Here is a 15806-nt window from a genome sequence, read left to right on the forward strand (position 1 = left end):
TGATAATTTTACTATTTATACCCCATACATCTTACTGGGTTGCCCCAGTCACTCTGGGCAGCTTCCAACATATATAAAAACATAATAAAACATTAAACATTTAAAAAACTTCGCTATACAGGATTGCCTTCAGATGGCTCGGGAGTCGGATAATTCTATACCCTCCAACATTTCTCCAATGAAAATAGGGACGTCCTAAAGAAAAGTGGGACATTCCAGGATCCAATCAGAAACTGGGACCCCTTCTCTAAATCAGGGATGTCCCTGGAAAATAAAATAGGGACACTGGGAGAATCTGCTTTCAATTGATCCCTGTGGTGCAAGAACCAATTTATCTCCAGCAACTTGCTGTGGAGTGGACTTTATGCTACTGCCAGCCAGGGCCGCATTTAGATGAAGACAAGCCCTAGGCTACTCCCACTTGTGAGGCCCCTCCCCATCCCCCTCACGACTAGAAGAGAATGGAAGAGTGTTATAAACAAAATTAAATGAAGCCAAGGATGATGGTGGATATTTAAAATTCTGCAATTCACAATTTCTCCTCTAAAGGACATAAGATGTTATTGTTAAATACCATAGTGATTTTTTTAAAAAAATGCATAAAATTAACACTGAAAAACTTTTGCAATAACTGAACTTTGTAAACCTTTTGTAGAATAAGCATTATTTTTTAGGAAAATATAGTTGTAATGTAAACACATTGAGTTTGCAAATTATATTGCCTGGAAAGTATAAATAATATGATCATGATTACCTGACAGTGTGGCACTTTTAGATTCTACTTTATGTTGTCATTAAAAAGTAAGTTTTAAACTACAACCATCAAATACAGTAAGGCTAAAATGTTTTGTTTCCTAGCCTTCCTCATAGCAAAATCATCCAAAACTTTATCAAAATTTGTTTGTCTAAGTTTGTCACTTTCAATATACAGAATGCTCAGTGCAGACAGCCTGTCTTGGGTCATTGTGGTCCTTAATTAATTTTTAATTCTTTTGAGTCCTGAAATACTCCTCTCTCCCAAGTAGTTAGTGACCATAAAGCTAAGAAATAGCTGCAAGATTGCTTCTACATTAGGAAAGGCCATCTGAATTTTTGCCTTGTATACAATTTAATAAAGATCTGTATGAGAGAGTGCTCTGCTGTAAGCCTACACCTTTGTGTCACATACAGGTGAAAAGTTCATCAATAAGTTTCAGGTCAATATCTTCTGGGTATGCTTCCATCAACAGTTCAACACCTTGCTTAAGTTCTTGCTTAGATGCTGTCAAATTAGCAAGAATGGCAAACAATTGTGGAACATCACTGTACACAGTACTTCTTATTTTTAAATTGGCTGCAAGTGCATCTAATATAAGAATAAAGGATTTTATCCTAAACCTATATCTTGAAGTGCATCTAAGGCATCAGGTTCACTTCTGTTATTTCTCTGCTGTTCCCTCACTCTGTTTCCTTGTTTTGTTTTTTTTTTTTTTTTATAAAATTTTTATTGGTTTTACAAAATTTTTGAGAAAAACAGACAAACACTAAAAATGACAAACATACACGTATAGTTTCACACATCTTTTCATAAACCTCTTTTCTTAGACTTCCCCATACCCCCCCTCTCTGCATCCCAATGTCCAAAATTCAACTAGCAACTTCCAATTGTAACTTTCCAATCTTTATCATCTTAGTCCTCTTTTATAGTCTAACCTTGTATCCCTGTACCCTTTTGCTTCTGGAAACCATAACATTTTAGCATTCATTAAGATTATAGTAGTCCTTAAGATAACTTTTAAATTTTTTCCACTCTTCTTCCACCGTCTCTTTTCGTTGGTCACGGATTCTGCCTGTCATCTCGGCCAGTGTCATATAGTCCATCACTTTCATCTGCCATTCTTCCACAGTGGGTAAATCTTGTGTCTTCCAATACTTTGCGATAAGTATTCTTGCTGCTGTTGTAGCATACATGAAAAAAGCTCTATCTTTCTTTGTCACCAGTTGGCCGACAATGCCCAAGAGAAAGGCCTCTGGTTTTTTAGAGAAGGTACATTTAAGTACCTTTTTCATTTCATTATAGATCGTTTCCCAGAAGGCCTTAATCTTCGGGCATGTCCACCAAAGGTGATAAAAGGTACCTTCAGTCTCTTTACACTTCCAACATTTGTTATCGGGCAAGTGATAGATTTTTGCTAGCTTGACTGGGGTCATGTACCACCTGTATACCATTTTCATAATGTTTTCCTTTAAGGCATTACATGCCGTAAATTTTATACCGGTGTTCCATAACCATTCCCAGTCAGCTGACATAATGTTATGTCCAACATCCTGAGCCCACTTAATCATAGCCGATTTAACTGTTTCATCCTGTGTGTTCCATTTCAACAACAAGTTGTACATTCTAGATAAATTCTTAGTATTGGGTTCTAACAGTTCGGTTTCTAATTTTGATTTTTCCACCTGGAAACCGATTTTCCTGTCCTGTTTAAAAAATTCCATTATTTGACGATATTGGAACCAATTTTCTACTTTATGCTTCAATTTCTCCTGACTTTGTAGTTTGAACTTATCTCCATCCTGTTCTAAAATTTCCCAATACTTCGGCCATCCGACCTCCATATTGAGTTTCTTCACTGCTTTAGCCTCCACTGGTGAGACCCATCTAGGGGTTTTGTTTTCCAATAGATCTTTGTATCTTATCCAAACATTAAACAATGCTTTCCTAACAATGTGATTTTTAAAGGCGCTGTTAACTTTATCATACCAAAGATATGCATGCCAACCAAAAGCATTATTAAAACCTTCCAGATCCAAGATGTCCGTGTTCTCGAGGAGCATCCATTCTTTCAGCCAGCAAAAAGCTGCTGCCTCATAGTACAATTTTAGGTCCGGCAGGGCAAAACCCCCTCTTTCTTTAGCATCTGTCAATATCTTAAATTTAATTCGGGGCTTTTTGCCCTGCCAGACAAATTTCGAAATGTCTTTGTGCCACCTCTTAAAACATTCCATCTTGTCAAGAATCTGCAAGGTCTGAAACAAAAATAACATTCTAGGCAATACATTCATTTTGATTACTGCAATTCGGCCTAACATTGACAATTTCAAATTTGACCATATTTCTAGATCTTTTTTAATTTCTGACCAACATTTTTCATAGTTGTCCTTATACAAATTCACATTCTTAGATGTTAAGTAAACCCCTAGATATTTCACCTTCTTTACCACAGTCAAACCTGTTTCCTCTTGAAATTTCTCCTTTTCCATATCTGTTAAGTTTTTCCCTAAAACTTTGGTTTTTTGCTTGTTCAACTTAAATCCAGCTACCTGGCCAAACTGTTGTATTATTTCTAAAACCTTTTTCGTACTAGTGTTTGGCTCTTGCAAAGTCAATACTAGGTCATCTGCGAACGCTCTTAACTTATAATGTTTAGCTCCGACCTGCACACCTTTGACCTGCTGGTCATTTCTTATCATGTTCAGCAACACCTCCAGAACTGAAATAAAAAGTAATGGGGAAATCGGGCACCCCTGTCGTGTTCCTTTTTCTATCTTAAGTTCCTCAGTCACAACATTGTTTACAATCAGTTTAGCTTTTTGTTCAGAATATATTGCAGCCATACCATTCTCAAAACCCCGGCCTACCCCCATCCCATGAAGATTCTTCTTCATAAAACTCCAAGAAATATTGTCAAAGGCTTTCTCCGCATCCACAAAAATCAATACTGCTTTAGTGTTTATATTCACCTCTAGCTTTTCCAGAATGTCTATTACATTCCTTACATTGTCTGCCAGGTGTCTTTTAGGGAGAAAGCCTGCTTGGTCCTTATGAATCTTCTCCATCAAAACTCTTTTAAATCTTTTTGCCAAAATGTCTGCAAAAATTTTGTAATCCACATTAAGGAGTGATATTGGGCGGTAGTTCTTGAGTTGAGTCTTTTCAGTCTCTGACTTTGGTATGAGTGAAATATATGCCTCTTTCCACGATTCAGGCGCCCTTTTTCCCTCAAGGATCTCATTGCAAACTTCTCTTAGTGGTTGAGTCAACCATTCCTTCAGCGATTTGTAGTATCTGGAAGTCAGTCCATCTGGTCCCGGAGATTTGCCCAGTTGCATATTCTGAATGGCAGCCTCTATCTCTTGTTCTGAGATTCTCTGGTTCAAGTCCATCTTGCTTTGATGAGAGATATTTTGTAATCCATATTTTCCAAGGAATTTATCTATATCTTCTTCATTTTGCGGGCCTTGAGTGTAGAGTTTTTTGAAATAACTTAAAAAGCAATTTCTGATTTCATTGGGTTTAGATATATTCTTTCCATCCACCTCAAGGCTTGTAACTGTATTTAGTTTCTGCCTTTTCTTCAGTTGCCATGCCAAAAGTTTACCACATTTATTTGCTGATTCAAAGGTCTTTTGCTTCATTTGCTTTATCTTCCATTCAATCTCTTGGTTCATCAATTCCATGTATTGTGTTTGATATAGCTTAATCTCTCTTAAAATGTCTTGAGACTTTGGTTTTGTTCTTAATTTCCTCTCTCCTTCCTTTATCATTTCCAAAATCTTCTCTTTTTTCTCATTTTGTTTTTTCCTCTTTATTGAATTTTGTTGAATCAAAAATCCTCTCATGACCGCTTTGCTTGCATCCCAGATCACTCTTTTCTCCACGTCGGTCCTCAAATTTATTTCAAAATAGTCTTTTAGAGTCTTTTGGGCCTTCGTGAGAATCTCCTTATCACAAAAGAGGGTGTCATTCATTCTCCATCTAAATTGACCAGTTATTGTGAGTTTCATCTCCATCTTCACGGCGTTATGGTCGGAGCAAGTTTTTGGGCAGATTTCCACTTTCTTAATCTTTGGAGCCATTCCACTAGTAACCCAGATTTGATCGATTCTGGTCCAGGTCATCATTGCTTGGGAGAAAAAGGTTCCCTCTCTCTCTAGAGGGTTCCTTGTTCTCCAAATGTCTATCAAGTCCATGTTTTCAGTCATTTCGAAAAAAGTCTTAGGGAGTCTCCCTTCTTTGGTGACTGTTAGTCTTTGTGCCTTGTCCATATTGGTGGAGACCACGCCATTCATGTCTCCCATGATTATCATATTGTAATCCAAATAATCCATCAACGTTTCATGAAGTCTCTTAAAGAAGTCGGATTTGCCTTCATTTGGTGCATAAATTCCGACAACTAGAAATTTTTCTCCTTGTACTTGTATTTCCACAGCCAGATATCTCCCTTGTTCATCTTTGAATATCATTTTTGGAGCCCATTTCTCTTTCACATATATTACAACTCCTCTCTTCTTGACTTTGTCTGATGAAATAAATTCTTGTCCTAGCCTTTTGTTTGTAAGTAATCTCCTGTGGGCTCTAGTTATATGAGTTTCTTGTAAGCATATCAAGTCCAGTTGTTCTCTATTTAATACATGAAATACTTGTCTTCTCTTCAAAGGCCCATTGAGCCCATTACAATTCCAACTAAGGAATTGCAGAGCCATCTTTCTATTTTTCTGAGGCTCCTCCAACAGCTCCCAGTTGTTGCTCTTCTTCTGATGGTGGTGGTTTTTGTCCAAACGAGAGATTCAGGATGTCCAACGCTCTCCTCTGTTCTGCAAGTGCGTCCACAGTCCCCTTCTGTAGATCCTCCTGGTATCTTGCCAAAAATTTGTCTTTATCTTGAATTGTCTTTATTTTCACCTTGTTTGCCTTGTAATCAAATGACAGCCCTTGTGGGAATTCCCACCTGAAGCGGATAGAGTTTTTCTTTAATAAAAGGGCTAAGTCCTTATAGAAGTTTCTTAAGTCCAGAATGTATTTTGGGATGTCTTTGAAGATCTGTACAGCTGAGTTTCCAATTTGCAAGGCCTTTTCAAAGTGTAGTCCCAATATTTTGTCTCTTTCCTCCTTGGATCTGAGTGTGATCAAACAGTCTCTCGGGGTCTTTCTGTTTTGCTTTTTGCCCAATCTAAAGGCAGTCGTAATTTTGAATTCGTCTTCCTGGAGGTCCCAACAGTCCACAAACTCCCGTGTCAAGTATTCCACAAGGTTGTCTCTTTCATTCTCCGGAATCAGTCTTATTTTTAAATTTCTCTCTTTCCTCTGTAACTCCCATAAGGCCAAAGTTGCATCATGCTCATAGACCTTCTTGGCGATCGGCTCTAACTTCTCCTGTGTCTCTCCCGCAGTAGCTTTGGCGTCTTCGGCAATTTGGCGCGTAGTGGCGTTTTCCTCCACCAATTTATTTATAGATTCTGTATTCTGGTTTAATCTTGCTGAAATTTCTGTTAGTTTTAGTGTATTCTCTGAAGTCTGTTTTGTCAGAGACTCCAGAGTTTGATTTATCTTGAGCAGAGCATCTGTCACAGCTTCCATGGAGACGGCTGCTCCTTTGTCTTGCCCTGTTGTTCCTGTTGATCCAACTGTTGCGCCTGAGATTGAGCCTCTTTTCTTTACCTGTAGCTGCTGCAGCTGTTGTTGTTGTTGCTTGGTTTTGGCTCTTGTGACTATCTCCTCTTGTGCGCCACTCATGTCAAGGTCAGTTCCCACGGGATTTATTCTCCCTTGGAAAATTCCACTGTCTTAGGCCGTGCCGGACCTCACTTTGTCCTCTAGAGGGAGCAAATCAAAATGGCCATAGAACAAAGTTTCCAAGTATAGAAACAAAGGAGAATGTCCAAAATGTAAAAAGGGAGGTTAACACAATCAAAGTCAGTATTACTAAAAACTTGTTACTTCAAATTGCCACAGTTGCCCAATTTATGCTACTTCTTCTTGTATTGTACAGTAGCCAGGCACTGTGGAAACTTTGTATCAAGGTATCACTTCACAAGGAAAAGTCAGTTCAGTGTGGTACAAAGGCAGACCGTTTCGTTTTCAGATGGATGAGACAGCAGAGGTTTTTTTACTTCCAACAAATCATGCAGTTGTTGTTCAAATTCACCTCCCCTCTGCCCTGCTAGCTAGAGGGGAGATCAAAGGGTCTAAATGTCCGGTTAAGCTGATCAAAGAGCAGATTTAAACGGATGCAGGTTTAAAGCTCCGTTGCTTTCACTTTCATGCAGTCGGGGGGAGGCAGACTTCCTTTGTTTAGATCTCCCCCGTTTTTAGCCCAATTTTTGAAATTTAAAGGGTCCCGATTATATTTCAGCTCTTACTCACGGGGATTCAGTCCAAATTTTCTTTTCAGGAAGGAATCGGCGCTCTCCGCTTATGGCGACGCGGCTTCACTTCGCAGGCTGGGTAGCGACTCTCAGCACCGCGCTCACTCCCGATGTCGATCCGTAGCCTTTAAAAAGGCTCTTTCACGGTACCGGGGGGCGCAAAGGTGCTTCCTTGTTTTGTAGTTGACATTTGGCAGGTGGCTTTTGCTTGTTTCTCAAGCTCATCAAAATCATCTCTACTTTTCCTTTAAAAAATCCAGAAGTGAACTGTACAAACTTGCTCAAGAACTCAATAAGAGGTCTGATTTCTGAAGGGCTTTGCTGACCTAGCACATGGGTCCAAAAATGCAGCATAAACACAAATTCCAGTTCTTCCATTTTCTGCAAAAGATAGTTAGCTTTTAGCCTGGTTTCCCTTCCCCATGAACATCAGAGTACAAATGACTGAGGGCATCAGTGATAGAACTGTAACTTTCCAAAACAGCTTCTATGGCTTTTGCGTGTGCATCCCACCTAGTGTGGGACAAATATTTAGGCACTTTCGACTGAGGTGGCAAAAATGGTTTTAGAACTGCCATCTCTTTGTGGAGGATGAAAAGAAAGAATAAAATTTGTTGATAATGCCAAAACAGTTCACTGCATCAAGGCAGCAATCCACAGCTGAACAGCCCACCAGATTTAAAGAGTGATCTGCCAGCTCTTGTTGCTTCAATGAGTGGTTGATGCACGAAAGCCGTGATTGGATAGCATTTCCGAGTCTCTGTCTCTTCTGCTTGCTAGCACCACTTTCAAACCTTTTACTCATATTTCAATTAGAATCTAAAAATAAAAATAAAAATTAATCTTCAGCTGGATAAACATGGGCTTCTGTCACTCTTCAGTACCTGCCACCACTCACTGACTTCCCTATGCCTTTCTTGAGGGGCAGTGAGACCCCTCTGGCTGACTCCTAGGGTTTGGAGATGAAACCCCTAACTTTGGGTTTCTCCTGGAGAGTTGGTACAAGTACATTTTTGGGCTTTTCCCCTCCCAGGACCCTTCTTAAGGCACTGGTAGTGGGCAGAGCAGGGGAGACTCCGTGGTCACAGCACCAGACTGGGCTTTTAAACAAAGAACAAATGTTTTCTTGAATATCTACAAGTAACAGGATTTGAAACACAAAATGTATTTTAATTTAAACACAGAAAAGGAAAACACCACCAGGCACAAATAAAATAAGACAAAACGGAGTTCCTCTGACCCTGAAATGATCCCTGTACTTATTTTCCCTCAGGATGAGGTCTAGTTACCAACCTGCAGCCTGGCCTCCTGCCTTCTACAGGTAGTTCTGGATCCCTTCCCACTGCTGCCTTCCCTGGTCCCCAAGGCCACTCTCTACTGGTGGGCAATTTACAGTGCATGCTACAGGCACCAACAGGGAACTAGACTCACCTGCAGTTCCTTATCAGGTACTTGGGCACCAAAATACAGAGTTAAGGGTGCAGATAAGCAGACTGGAAGGAATAGTGGGGGAGTAATCATGGCAGCTGATGGAGGCATGTGAGAGACAGACATCCAAGAGCCTCATGCTGCGGCCAGGACAAAGGCCTGGCCGGGATGGTCGTCCTCTTATATAACCTGCTGGGATTGACAAGGCATCTGACCCTCACCTGAATCTCATAACTGTCCTGACAGGTGATTTGGTCTGCAGCCACAGTGTGGAAACAAAGGATGAGACTGCCCACCAGATACCAGACACTCTACTATTAGGCCCCAATGTTTTTCTTACAATCTGCTTCTCAATGAATAAATTTTAATCTAGCATTTAAATTCTCAAAATTTTCTTATTTGTTAATTCGAGCAAGTAAACTACTGCTCTCACTTCATTACAGACAGTATTTCTACCTGCAACTCACCTGAGAAAACCTGCTCCTCCTCCTTTTACAGATATTTTGTTGCCATTTACAACTGTAGCTGCCTCTGATTAGTTATCATTTAACTCTTTGGGGAAATAATTAGCAACACACGTGTGCATGGAAGTTGCCGAACCAATTAACCCACTAGAAGGATTACTGCTAATAGCACCAGTTTTCCTGTAACTTGATACTGCTGGACATACATCTCCATTGGTACATATTGGGTGTATACGTACAGGTTTATGGCCATGCTGTAGTGTAGTGCTTATGTGACTGTGAATAAAAGGTGGCTGGGCTCATCGTCCTGGAGTTTGCAGGGGGGGGGGGGAGGTGACAAAACTGATTTCCAATAAGTGCTCCCCCTTTATTTCCATAATAAGTCCTTGAGTCTATACTCTGAATAGTGACACCAGGGACCTAGAAGGGGCAGGACTTGTCAGTCCAACCCCTGCACAGTCTCATCAGGGTTGGCCTTAAGGCAATTGGACCAATTGGGCCCCGCGGGCACCAAGGCAATCTAGATGGATTTTATTTACTGGTACAGTGGTACCTCAGGTTACATTCGCTTCAGGTTACAGACTCTGCTAACCCAGAAATAGTACCTCGGGTTAAGAACTTTGCTTCAGGATAAGAACAGAAATCATGCGGTGGCGGCACAGCAGCAGCAGGAGGCCCCATTAGCTAAAGTGGTGCTTCAGGTTAAGAACAGTTTCAGGTTAAGTATGGACCTCTGGAACGAATTAAGTTCTTAACCCGAAGTACCACTGTATATCTCTAAGATTTTGCAGACTGGCTGTGAACTGGGGCCCTACAAAAAAAAAATTCAAGTTGGGCACCAATGCTTCAAATTGGGCCCAACTTGCCAGCCCTGTGTCTCATAGTTGCTGGGCCTGAGTTGCCCTGCCCTTGCATAAAGTCTTGGGTTTGCAATTTTGGGAGAGGGGAGACTGCAGCACTGGGAAGAGGGCAGGCTGGCGAGGCCCCCTAGGTTTAGAGGCCCTAGGCTTCAGCCTACTTAGCCTATACATAAATCTGGCACTGCTGACAGCCCACATTTGGGTAGTTTTTAAAAGGGCAGAGAAACAGAATGGCCGAACATTACAGAAAAACATCTTGCCATGTGGAAGCAACACCATAGGGAGCAATGGAAAGCAGTATCTGCAGAGAGACATTGGTTTGTGTGTTTCAGCTTTGAGGAATCACTGGCTTAACAGTTGTTCCTTGGTAAACAGAACCCTGGGAACTATAGTTCTGTGGGCCAAGGTTTGGGATCTTCACTTTCTCACTACAGTCATACAATTCTGTGAATTCTTTGGTGTAAGATGTGATAGGTAATGGAAATAAAACTGATATGTAGGTCTGTAGTGTAGATAGGCCTTAAGGGTCCTGTTGTATCCTTACAAGATGCAGTTGCTTCATTTTTTGGACCTGTGTTCCTAGAAAGCCCCAGTGGAATGGAGCATGGGAAAAGGAGAAAGGAGGACAACACTGGGAATATTAATAAAGTCATGTCTTGGCCACAGCATACTCCTTGCCAGGAACTCCATTACAAAATGTTGCCCTACTTATAAGCCAACTTCTAGTATTGTGTGGGCATTCCCAGTTCATGAGGCCTGCTGCAAAGCTTAGCAGATGTATGAAATATTTTACATAGGTGGGTTTACAGGAGATATGGCATGACCCACTCAACCTAATGAAGTTTGCTGTGTGCATGCCGATGTTCAGAGACTACTGGCCACTTCTGGGTGGCCATTTTGCTGACGTGGGGTGTGAAAGTGCTTAATTAAATGTCATTACATATAATTTTTTATTATTTAATTTTCTGTTTTACAATTTAAAGTACTCATTTTTACATCCTTAAAATATCAATGACTTCCCTTCTTCTCTTTCCATGGGTCGTTTTACATGTCATAAATCACTGCGTATTTTACAAAAACTATACCAATCAGTATTCCATTTTTGCATCCATCAAAACTTATTTACACTGCTGAATTTATCTTAACGCTACCAATGTTTTCAACTGTAAACAATTATTTCCCATATAGTCAATAAACGTTTCCCAGTCTTCTCTAAACGTATGTTCTTCTTGTTCTCTTATTCTAGATGTTTGCAAGCTGTGCATATTCTGTCAATTTAAGTTGCCCCTCTTCTTTGGTTGGGACCTCACTCGTTTTCCATTTGGGGGCTAATAAAACACAGGCTGCAGTAGTGGCATACATAAATAACCTTTTTTGACACCTGGGAAATTCAATCTGACTGCCTTGTAAAATTTCATTGTCAGAACTCGTTCCCCATATAAATTTTGCTAGAAGGGGAATCTTTCAAATTAGCACTACTTTGGGTGAAATCCAGTGGCAATGCCAGATGCTTACAAATAGACTGGCCACCTTTCTGCCAGAGGGGGCTTCTGTGCCTTTAATACCATGTAGATGGAATAAACTCAGCAATGGCCCAAGAAGCCTTCCTCCACAGGGAAGGAGTCAGAACTATGTTTTGCAAGCAATTGGTGCCTCTGCCAACCAAGAAAATTCCTCTATTGTTACTATGAAGCTAAGACGATTATCTGGCTTGTAAGCAACTAGAGCTGCCTGCATTGTATTTATGCAAAGTCGGGCGTGTTTGCCTGCTGTTCTAGAAATGAGATGCCACAGCTCAGGAGTCAATATGGGCTGCCCATGATGTTAAATCCCAGGATAGGGATATTTGGGGATTTCAGAAAGAAACATTATCTCATATGCTAATTCTCCCAGTCTAGGCTTGTTTCCTATAAATGGGGATAGCTCAGGTTGCCCCCTCCTGGTGCATGTCAGGAGGCAAAGGAAGTAGCGGTGTGAGCTAGGTGTGGATTTTCACCTTGGATTTGACCACTATCAAGGGCTAGAATAAAATATCATAGAAATTTGAACATGTGGTTATGGTCAGGCCACTTGGGATTCTTAGGAATAAGAATATGGGTGTACAAGATGCCTGAGAGATGTAAAGCCTAATTTTCAAGTTCCTTTGCTGCACTTTGCAGTCTACTACAAGACCCAGGAAGGACTAGCCAGGGTATCTTGAAACACTAAATACTAAAAATACTTACATAACCATATCAGAATAACTTCTACTGATACAGATGGATGATGAAGAGAGAACAAAATTGTATCATCATTAGACAGAGAGAACTGGGTCTTTTGCAAATTCAAGTGGGAATGTCAAGGAGAGAAGGCCTTGAAAGAGTAGAGAGAATAAGATGGAAAGAGGAAGCAGTCCCCACCAAAGAAGACTGGCAAACCAAGTTAATGGACTATGCTGAAATGGCAGAATTAACTGGAAAGCTCAGAAATCAAGATGACAAGAAATTTTTAAAAGAATGGGAAATGTTTATTACCGTATGTATTTGCAAAAGTATTGTAAAGAGGTTAATACATTGGCAGGATTTTAAAAACACTTGTAATTTTAGAAATAGTACAGGAAATCCGAGGTAAAAAATAATAATTTAGAGTATAAATTATATGCAGCTGAAATGGAAATTTAAGGAACCAGAGGTGGGGGTGGGGGAGGGAAGTCACGGGGTTCGAAGAATCCCATTTTATGAATTCAACATTGTTTCATGATATTTTCCTTTGTTTGTGGTTTTTATTGTATTTGTTATTGTGTGTGTGTGTTTTGTTTATGTTAAAAATTTAATAAAAATTTAATATAAAAAAGAAAGAGTAGAGAGAATATACTTTGTTTGGGGGGCACACATAAGGAACCCTTGGCCCTACAGATGTTGGTGGACTACAGTTCCCATCAGACCTGCATCTCGACCATATGGCTGGGTCTGATGGGAATTGGAAGTCCAATAACATCTAGAGGGCCCCAGGTACCATATCTCTGATTTGGGGATGTGAAATGCCTTCAGGTATACAGGACCGAGGCCATTTAGGGCTTTAAAGGTCAGTACCAACACTTTGAATTGTGCTCAGAAATGTACTGGGAGCCAATGCAGGTCTCTCAGGACTGGTGTTATATGGTCCCAGTGGCCACTCCCAGGCACCAGTCTAGCTGCCGCTTTCTGGATTAATTGCAGTTTCCGAGTCACCTTCAAAGGTTCCCTGTAACTTCACTTCTCGCAGTGTGGGAACCGCCAGAAGGCCCTCAGCACCGAACCCTTGTGAAGATCACAAGATGATCTTGTCTTTTCTCTATTCTATTCACTGCCCAAGATATTTTTGCTGCCTGGGGTAAAGGACAAGACAGTGTCTCTCCCTCCATTCTAGGTATGGAAGCTGATTGGAGAGGCCATTTAATAGTAGTTCAATACTTGTCATTGGATAGAGTCCTCCACTGCACTTGAAGGCAGCAGGCTAGCTTAGGGATGTCTAGGACAGGCCACGTAGCACACCTAGCCCTGTCTAATGTTAGGGGCAGGCTCTGCCTCATACAGCTGTGGTGCATTCACTGACATTGCCCCTTCTGCAATATATGTACATAAGTACTATTATCCCACAGGCAGCTTGAACTGCAGCTCTGCATAGTTAAGAACTTCAGCTAAAATTATCAGGGGCAGGTCAGCTACATAAATAATACTCAGGAAGTATCCAGATTCTCAGTGTTTGCTGCCTACTCAATCCCTAAATTCTAGGTCCCTTGAGGACCAGCCTTTTAAGATAATTACTACATTGCTTGGGTAGTTTCAAGCATTTGGCCTTTGGCCTGGTGCCTTTGGAGCCAACCTGAGGCCTTTTATAAAGACATACTTGGTTATGTTGGATGACTTAATTTTTAAAAATCACATTTTTGCCACGAGTCCCTGATCTTCTGCAGCACAGTGGGCAAACTTCAAGTACAGATATTTGCTTAGGTCTTGAAAACTGGAAGCCTAAGGATAGGAGCACAATTATGTGGGATGAATGCACTTAACAGCAGACTCTCTCATCCATCTGCCGCTTTACATGTTACATTAAAAAAAGGGGGGGGAGTCAGAGCTTTCTTCTTAGGGACACCCTGACCGGCACCTGGTTGGTGGAAAATCAATGGCCTGGTCCAGCAGAATCTTCTTATGTTTTTCTGTTCTTCCCATTTCATAGAGATGTGGAAACTCTTCCGATGCTGCTGGATTTCGACATAGCCAGTATTCAGAGGTGTTGAGAGGTGTAGCCCAAACCAGACCTGTAGAGTTCCAGGTTCTCATTCCCTGCCACCGATCACCTTCACAGTCCACCACACCTGTGCCACAAGAAAGTGCTTGCCGAGCTAGAACTTCAGATGAATCAAACTAGTAAGCCTTAGCTCACTATAAGTGAAAGGCCCATGTCCTCACTAGCAAGTATGAGTGCCAATGGCTATGTAGAGTGCCATTTTTAATGGGGAGGTGGCATATATTAAATTTAATCTAAATCTCACTGCATCTCATCTAACCAAGCTGTTGGGATGGTGGTGGCAGAATCCTTGCTCACATCATGATTATACATGATGATCATATTTGCATGGCTTTACTTTTTTAAAAAAAGGAATCGAGACCATGGCTAATGTGGACACTGACCAGCACATCTCCCAAAGCTACTCTTTGTCCCTGGGGACAGGAGCTGTGATCAGTGCAAATTACAAACAGCAACTTGATACAGAAGAAGGAGTGAAGCTCATTGGAAAAACAGTGCTGGGAGAGTAAACGCTTTCTTCCCTTGCAGCACAGTCCTGCTCCAGATCAGGGTCCGTCACACAGTTGCTTTTATTAAAATTTTGCAAATGCAATCATGCATTTTCTGTATCAACCAAGTTGGCCCTCAAACCCTGCTTATGAACAAAATCCATTCAGCAAGCCTTTTTCCTGGGGAAATTGGACTGGGCTACATCCGCACACAAGCCAGCATCCTGTCTCTCAGCCTTTCATTCCCTCGGAGGAAATGGAGGGAAATAAAGATTGTTTCTGGGGAGCGAAATCCTTCCTGACAGCCTTGGAACACACCAAAAGAGAGGCTCACAAGATATCCTTGCAACCGTATCTGACTGAATCTGGTGAGGGTTCCCCCCACTTTTCACCTCCCATTACCGTTCCCAGGGATCCAAAAATGAAACGGAGTCTTATAAATGCAGTGGCTATGATTACAGCTAGCTATTAAGGACATGTGCCCAGCTTCTTAAACACATTCTGCTTCTGTTTGCAGAATGTCATGAAAAGCAGTTACACTTTTACCTGGGGGAAGAGGAACTGGGGGAGGAGCCTTAGAGAGCGGTGGGAAGGCAGGAAACTTCAGTCTTCACAACTGCTTCATTGGGGCAAGGCCTAATGGGAAGGGTTGCTGTGACCACTAGGCCTGCAGTGTTTTGCTTCTTTGAAAAAAAGGTAACTTCACTGACACCTGTGTTTTTTATTGCAAACTTACTCCTGACTCTGGCTCCTGGCATATGTACCTGTCTGTTGACACCCCACCCTTGAACATAACAATTTTTCCAGCTTTGAGACTGCAGCAAGCTGGCTCTGATTTCATGGTGTTTCATTCTTCCACCCCACCACACTGATACATTCCTGTAGGTCATTTTATGCTCTGCCAAGTATTCAGGCTCTCTGCTCATTTTGACCCCACTAATTCTGCTCTGCCTTCCTTATCAGCTCTCCGCCCCAGCCATCCAACAGGCACCGATCTTCCTGCTACAGACAGAGTACCTCCGGGTGAGCAACATGCTCCCGCTCCAAACCGTTTCGCCCACTGGTTTTGTCAGAGATGCTCCGCTTAATTACCACACTCAAGTTTTTCTCCTTAATTGCATCCTCATCCCGGAAAGACACGGGAAGTCTTACTGCAAGGCAACACTCAC

This window comes from Podarcis liolepis, assembly GCF_965112155.1.
Source record: "Podarcis liolepis genome assembly, chromosome: 1".
Classification (NCBI taxonomy): domain Eukaryota; kingdom Metazoa; phylum Chordata; class Lepidosauria; order Squamata; family Lacertidae; genus Podarcis; species Podarcis liolepis.